Here is a 7,172-nt window from a genome sequence, read left to right on the forward strand (position 1 = left end):
AAGTACTGGCATAGCCTCACAAGAGACAGCTATATCAGGGACCTTTCAGCAAAAACTTGCTGGCATATGCAATAGTGTCTGTGTTTGCTGGCTGATTATGGGATGGACTCCTGGGTGAGGCAGTCTCTGGATGGTCCATCCTTTCATTATTTGCTCCAAACTTTGTCTCTACAACTCCTTCCGTGGGTATTTTATTCCTTATTCTAGGGAGGAATGAAGTATTCATGCGTTGGTCTTCCTTCTTGATTTTCTTGTGTTTTGGAAAATGTATCTGGGGTATCCTAGGTTTCTGAGCTAAAATCCACTTATCAGTGAGTGCATACCACGTGACTTCTTTTGTGATTGGGTTACCTCATTCAGGATGATATCCTCCAGATACACCCATTTGCCCAAGAGTTTCATAAATTCATTGTTTTTGATAGCTGAGTAGTACTCCATTGTGTAAATGTACCACATTTTCTGTATCCATTCTTCTGTTGAGGGACATCTGGGTTGTTTCCATCTTTTGGCTATTATAAATAAGGCTGGTATGAACATAGTGGAGTATGTGTCCTTATTACCAGTTGGAACATCTTCTGGGTATATGCCCAGGAAAGATATTCCTGGATCTACTGGTAGTACTATGTTCAGTTTTCTGAGGAGCCACCAGACTGATTTCCAGTATGGTTGTACAAGCTTGCAATCCCACCTTCAATGGAGGAGTGTTCCTCTTTCTCCACATCCTCAGCAGCATCTGCTGTCACTTGAATTTTTGATCTTAGCCATTCTGACTGGTGTGAGGTGGAATCTCAGGTTTGTTTTGATTTGCATTTTCCTGATGATTAAGGATGTTGAACATTTTTTCAAGTGCTTCTCAGCCCTTTGGTTTTTCATAGCTTAGAATTTTTTGTTTAGCTCTGTACCCCATTTTTAATGGGGTTATTTGAATTTCTGGAGTCCAGATTTTTGACCTCTTTGTATATATTGGATATTACTCCCCTATCAGATTTAGGATTGTTAAAAATCCTTTCCCAAATCTGTTGGTGGCCTTTTTGTCTTATTGACAGTGTCTTTTGCCTTACAGAAGCTTTGCAATTTCATGAGGTCCCATTTTTCAATTCTTGATCTATTTTTTTTAAATTAGGTATTTTCCTTGTTTACATTTTCAATGCTATCCCAAAAGTCCGCCATACCCACCTCCCCCAACCCCCTACCCACCCACTCCCCCTTTTTGGCCCTTTGGTTCCCCTGTACTGGGGCATATACAGTTTGCAAGTCCAATGGGCCTCTCTTTGCAGTGATGGCCGACTAGGCCATCTTTTGATACATATGCAGCTAGAGTCAAGAGCTCTGGGGTACTGGTTAGTTCATATTGTTGTTCCACCTATAGGGTTGCAGTTCCCTTTAGCTCCTTGGGTAATTTCTCTAGCTCCTCCATTGGGGGCCCTGTGACCCATCCATTAGCTGACTGTGATCATCCACTTCTGTGTTTGCTAGGCCCCGGCATAGTCTCACAAGAACTGACTGGAGTGAAGTGGAATCTCAGGGTTGTTTTGATTTGCATTTCCCTGATTATTAAGGATGTTGAACATTTTTTCAGGTGCTTCTCAGCCATTCGTTATTCCTCAGGTGAGAATTCTTTGTTCAGCTCTGAGCCCCATTTTTTAATGGGGTTATTTGATTTTCTGGAGTCCACCTTCTTGAGTTCTTTATATATATTGGATATTAGTCCCCTATCCGATTTGGGATAGGTAAATATCCTTTCCCAATCTGTTGGTGGCCTTTTTGTCTTATTGATGGTGTCTTTTGCCTTGCAGAAGCTTTGCAATTTTATGAGGTCCAATTTATCGATTCTCGATCTTACAGCACAAGCCATTGCTGTTCTATTCAGGAATTTTCCTCCTGTACCCATATCTTCGAGGCTTTTCCCTACTTTCTCCTCTATAAGTTTCAGTGTCTCTGGTTTCATGTGGAGCTCCTTAATCCACTTAGATTTGACCTTAGTACAAGGAGATAGGAATGGATCAATTCACATTCTTCTCCATGATAACCGCGTTGTGCCAGCACCATTTGTAGAAAATGCTGTCTTTTTTCCACTGGATGGTTTTAGCTCCCTTGTCAATGATCAAGTGACCATAGGTGTGTGGGTTCATCTCTGGGTCTTCAATTCTGTTCAATTGGTCTACTTGTCTGTAACTATACCAATACCATGCAGTTTTTATCACAATTGCTCTGTAGTACAGCTTTAGGTCAGGCATGGTGATTCCACCAGAGGTTCTTTTATCCTTGAGAAGAGTTTTTCTATCCTAACTCAATTTTTCAACGAATTAGAAAGGGCAATCAGCAGATTCATCTGGAATAACAATTCTTGATCTTAAAGCACAGGCCATTGCTGTTCTGTTTAGATTTTTTTCCCCTGTGCCCATATCTTCTTGGCTTTTCTCCAATTTCTCCTCTATAAATTTTAGTGTGTCTGGTTTTATGTGGAGTTCTTTGATCCACTTAGACTTGAGCTTTGTACAAGGAGATAAGAAAGATCAATTTGCATTCTTCTACATGATAACCACCAGTTGTACCAGCACCATTTGTTGAAAATGCTGTCTTTTACCCACTGGATGGTTTTAGCTCCCTTGTCAAAAATAAAGTAACCTTAGGTGTGTGGGTTCATTTCTGGGTTTTCAATTCTATTCCATTGATCTACCTGTTTGATGCTGTATCACAATTGCTTTGTAGTACAGCTTGAGGTCGGGCATGGTGATTCCCCCAGAGGTTCTTTTATTGTTGAGAATAGTATTTGCTCTTCCAGGTTTTTTGTTATTCCATTTGAAATTGCAAATTTCCCTTTCTAACTCCATGAAGAATTGAGTTGGAATTTTGATGGGGATTGCATTGTATCTGAAGATTTCTTTTAGCATGATAGCCCATTTTTACTATATTACCCCTGCCAGTCCATAAGCATGGAAGATCTTTCCATCTTCTGAGACTTTCTTCAATTTCTTTCTTCAGAGACTTGAAGTTCTTGTCATACAGATCTTTCACTTCCTTAGTTAGAGTCACAGCAAGGTATTTTATATTGTTTGTGACTATTGAGAAGGGTGTTGTTTCCCTAACTTCTTTCTCATCCTGTTTATCCTTTGTGTAGAGAAAGGCCACTGATTTGTTTGAGTTAATTTTATATCCATCTACTGCACTGAAGCTGTTTATCAGGATTAGGAGTTCTCTGGTGGAATCACTTTAGGGTCACTTATATATACTATCATATCATATGCAAATAGTGATATTTTGACTTCTTCCTTTCCAATTTGTATCCCCTTGATCTCCATTTGTTGTCGAATTGCTCTGGCTAGGACTTCAAGTACAATGTTGAATGTTAGGGAGAAAGTGGACAGCCTTGTCTAGTCCCTGATTTTAGTGGATTGCTTCTAGCTTCTCACCATTTACTTTGATGCTGGCTACTGTTTTGCTGTAGATTGCTTTTATTATGTTTATGTATGAGACTTGAATTCCTGATCTTTCCATAACTTTTATCATGAAGAGTTGTTTGATTTTGTCAAATGATTTCTCAACATCTAACAAGATGATAATGTGGTTTTTGTCTTTGAGTTTGTTTATATAGTGGATTATGTTGATGGATTTCCATATATTAAACCATCCCTGCATCCCTGGGATGAAACCTACCTGTTCAGGATGGATGATTGTTTTAATGTGTTCTGGGATTCCATTTGCGAGGATTTTAATATTTTTGAATCGATATTCCTAAGGGAAATTGGTCTGAAGTTCTCTTTCTTTGTTGGATCTTTGTATGGTTTAGGTATCAGAGTAATTGTGGCTTCATAGAATGAATTGGGTAGAGAATCTTCTGTTTCTATTTTGTGGAATAGTTTGAGGAGTGTTGGAATTAGGTCTTCTTTGAATGTCTGACAGAACTCTGCACTAAACCCATCTGGTCCTGGGATTTTATTTTTGGTTGGGAGACTATTAATGACTGCTTCTATTTCCTTAGGAAAAATGGAACTGTTAAGATCGTGAATCTGATCCTGATTTAACATTGGTACCTGATATCTGTCTAGGAAGGAGTCCATTTCATCCAGGTTTTCCAGTTTTGTTGAGTATTGCCTTTTGTAGTAGGATCTGATGATGTTTGAGATTTCCTAAGGATCTGTTGTTATGTCTCCTCCTCATTTTTGATTTTGTTACGTAGGATACTGTCCCTGTGCCCTCTAGTTAGTCTGGCTAAGGGTTTATCTATCTTGTTGATTTTCTTAAAGAACCAGGTCCTGGTTTGGTTGATTCTTTGAATAGTTCTTTTTGTTTCCACTTGGTTGATTTCAGGCCTAAATTTGATTATTTCCTGCTGTCTACTCCTCTTGGGTGAAATTGATTCCTTTTTTTCTAGAGTTTCTGTGTGTGCTGTCAGACTGCTAGAGTATGGTCTTATAGTCTCTCTGGTTTCTTTTTGGAGGCACTCAGGGCTATGAATTATCCTCTTAGGACTGCTTTCATTGTGTTCCATAAGTTTGGGTATGTTTTGGCTTCATTTTCATTAATGTCTAAAAAGTCTTTAATTTCTTTCTTCATTCCTTCCTTGACCAAGGTATCATTGAGTAGAGTTTTTCTCAGTTTCCATGTGAATGTTGGCTTTCTATTATTTATGCTGTTACTGAAGATCATCCTTAGTCCATGGTGATCTGATAGGATGCATGGGATAATTTTAATATGCTTGTATATGTTAAGGCCTGTTTTGTGACTGATTATATGGTCAGTTTTGGAGGAGGTACCATAAGGTGCTGAGAAGAAGGTATATCCTTTTGTTTTAGGATAAAATGTTCTGTAAATGTCTGTTAAATCCATTTGTTTCATAACTTCTGTTAATGTCCATGTGTCTCTGTTTAGTATCTATTTCCAGGATCTGTTCATTGGTGGGATGGGTTGTTGAAGTCTCCCACTATTATTATCTGAGGTGCAATGTGTGCTTTGAGCTTTACTAAAGTTTCTTTAATGAATGGCTGCCCTTGCAGTTGGAGCATAGATATTTAGAATTTAGAGTACATCTTGGTAGATTTTACTTTTGATGTGTATGAAGTGCTCCTCCTTGTCTTTTTTGATATCTTTGGGTTGGAAGTCAATTTTATTCTTTATTAGAATGGCTACTCCAGCTTGTTTCTTCAGACCAAATACTTGGAAAATTGTTTTTCAGCCATTTACTCTGAGGTAGTGTCTGTCTATGTCCCTGAGGTGGGTTTCCTGTAAGCAGCAAAAAGTTGGGTCCAGATGGTGCAGCCAGTCTGTTACTCTATGTCTTTTTGTTGGGGAATTGAGTCCATTGATATTAAGAGATATTAAGGAAAAGTAATTGTTGCTTCCTGGTATTTTTGTTTTCAGAGTTGGGATTCTGTTCTTGCTGCTGTCTTCTTTTAGGTTAGTAGAAGGATTACTTTCTTGCTTTTTCTAGGGTGTAGTTACCATCCTTGTGTTGGTGTTTTCCCATCATTATCCTTTGAAGGGCTGGGTTTGTCTAAAGATACTGTGAATCTGGTTTCGTCATGGAATACTTTGGTTTATCCATCTATGGTAATTGAGAATTTTGCTGGGTGTAGTACCCTGGCCTGGCATTTGTGTTCTCTTAGGATCTGTATAACATCTATCCAGTCTTTCATAGTCTCTGGTTAGAAGTCTGGAGTAATTCTAATAGGCCTGCCTTTATATGTTACTTGACCTTGTTTCCCTTACTGCTTTTAATATTCTGTCTTTATTTAGTTCATTTGTTCTGATTATTATGTGTCAGGAGGAATTTCTTTTCTGCTCCAGTCTATTTGGAGTTCTGTAGGCTTCTTGTATGATCATGGGCATCTCTTTCTTTAGGTATGGGGAGTTTTCTTCTATAATTTTGTTGAAAATATTTGCTGGCCCTTTAAGTTGAAAATCTTCTTTCTCCTCTACTCCTATTATCAGCAAGTTTGGTCTTCTCATGGTATCCTGGATTTCCTGAATGTTTTGGGTTATGATCTTTTTCCATTATGCATTTTCTTTGATTGTTATGTCCATGTTCCCTATGGGATCTTCTGCACCTGAGATTCTCTCTTCCATCCCTTGCATTCTGTTGCTGATGCTCACATCTATGGTTCCTAATTTCTTTCCTAGGGTTTCTATTTCCAGAGTTGTTTTCCTTTGGCTTTTCTTCATTGTTTCTACTTTCATTTTTAGATGTTGGGTGGTTTTGTTCAAATCCATCCCCTGTTTGGTTGTTTTTTCCTGTTTTTCTTTAAGGGATTTTTGTGAATCTTCTACCTGTTTAGCAGTGTTTGCCTGTAGTTCTTTTAAGACTTCTACCTGTTTAATAATGTTCTCCTGTATTTCTTTAATGGAGTTATTAATGTCCTTCTTAAATCTTCTACCACCATCATGAGACATGAGATATGAGTTTAAATCTGCATCTTGCTTTTCGGGTGTGTTGGGGCATCCAGGACTTGCTGTGGTGGGTGTACTAGGTTCTGATGATGCCCAGTGTTCTTGGTTTCTGTTAGTAAGATTCTTACGTTTGCCTTTCACCATCTGGAAATTTCTGGTGTTAATGTTCAAGCTGTCTCTGGGTGGAGCTTGATCCTCCTGTGATTTTGTTAGCCTCTGTCTGCACTCTCCAACTCTCACCTGAGTTCCAGTGGTCAGAGTACTCTCTGCAGGCAAGCTCTCCTCTTGCAGGGCAGGTGTCCAGAAGTGTGGGGCTCTGATCCATATCCTGAGTTCTGGGGTCAGAGTCATCCATGTAGGCTGACTCTCCTCTGGCAAGGAACGTGCCCAGGGATCTGGGTCTCAGCTCAGCCTTCTGGCTGAGGATGAAGGCCCAATGGGACCCTGACTAAGATGCTCTGTTGCTTCTATTGCCCAACTGCTCTCAGATGATCATAAGGTCCTGGGTATGGTAGGGGTCCTGCGGTGTGGATCATCCTCTGGTGCCCTAGATGCCCTTGGCCTGGTTCATGGAGAAGATGGCCGGGCTGCCCCTGACCTGAATGGGTCCCAGCCTCTGGTCGGGTGGGGTTCCTCTGTCCCTGTTCCTGCTGGCACAAGACCCCCTGCCATTCTCTGGAGCTGATGTTGCTTTCCACTCACCCATGATCCCAAGGTCATCCCAAGGTCCTGCAGTGTGGAGAGCACTCTGGTACCCTTAGTGGCCTCCGCAGGGCTCAGAAGGA

This window comes from Mus musculus, assembly GCF_000001635.26.
Source record: "Mus musculus strain C57BL/6J chromosome 5 unlocalized genomic contig, GRCm38.p6 C57BL/6J MMCHR5_RANDOM_CTG1".
NCBI classification, from domain to species: Eukaryota; Metazoa; Chordata; class Mammalia; order Rodentia; family Muridae; genus Mus; species Mus musculus.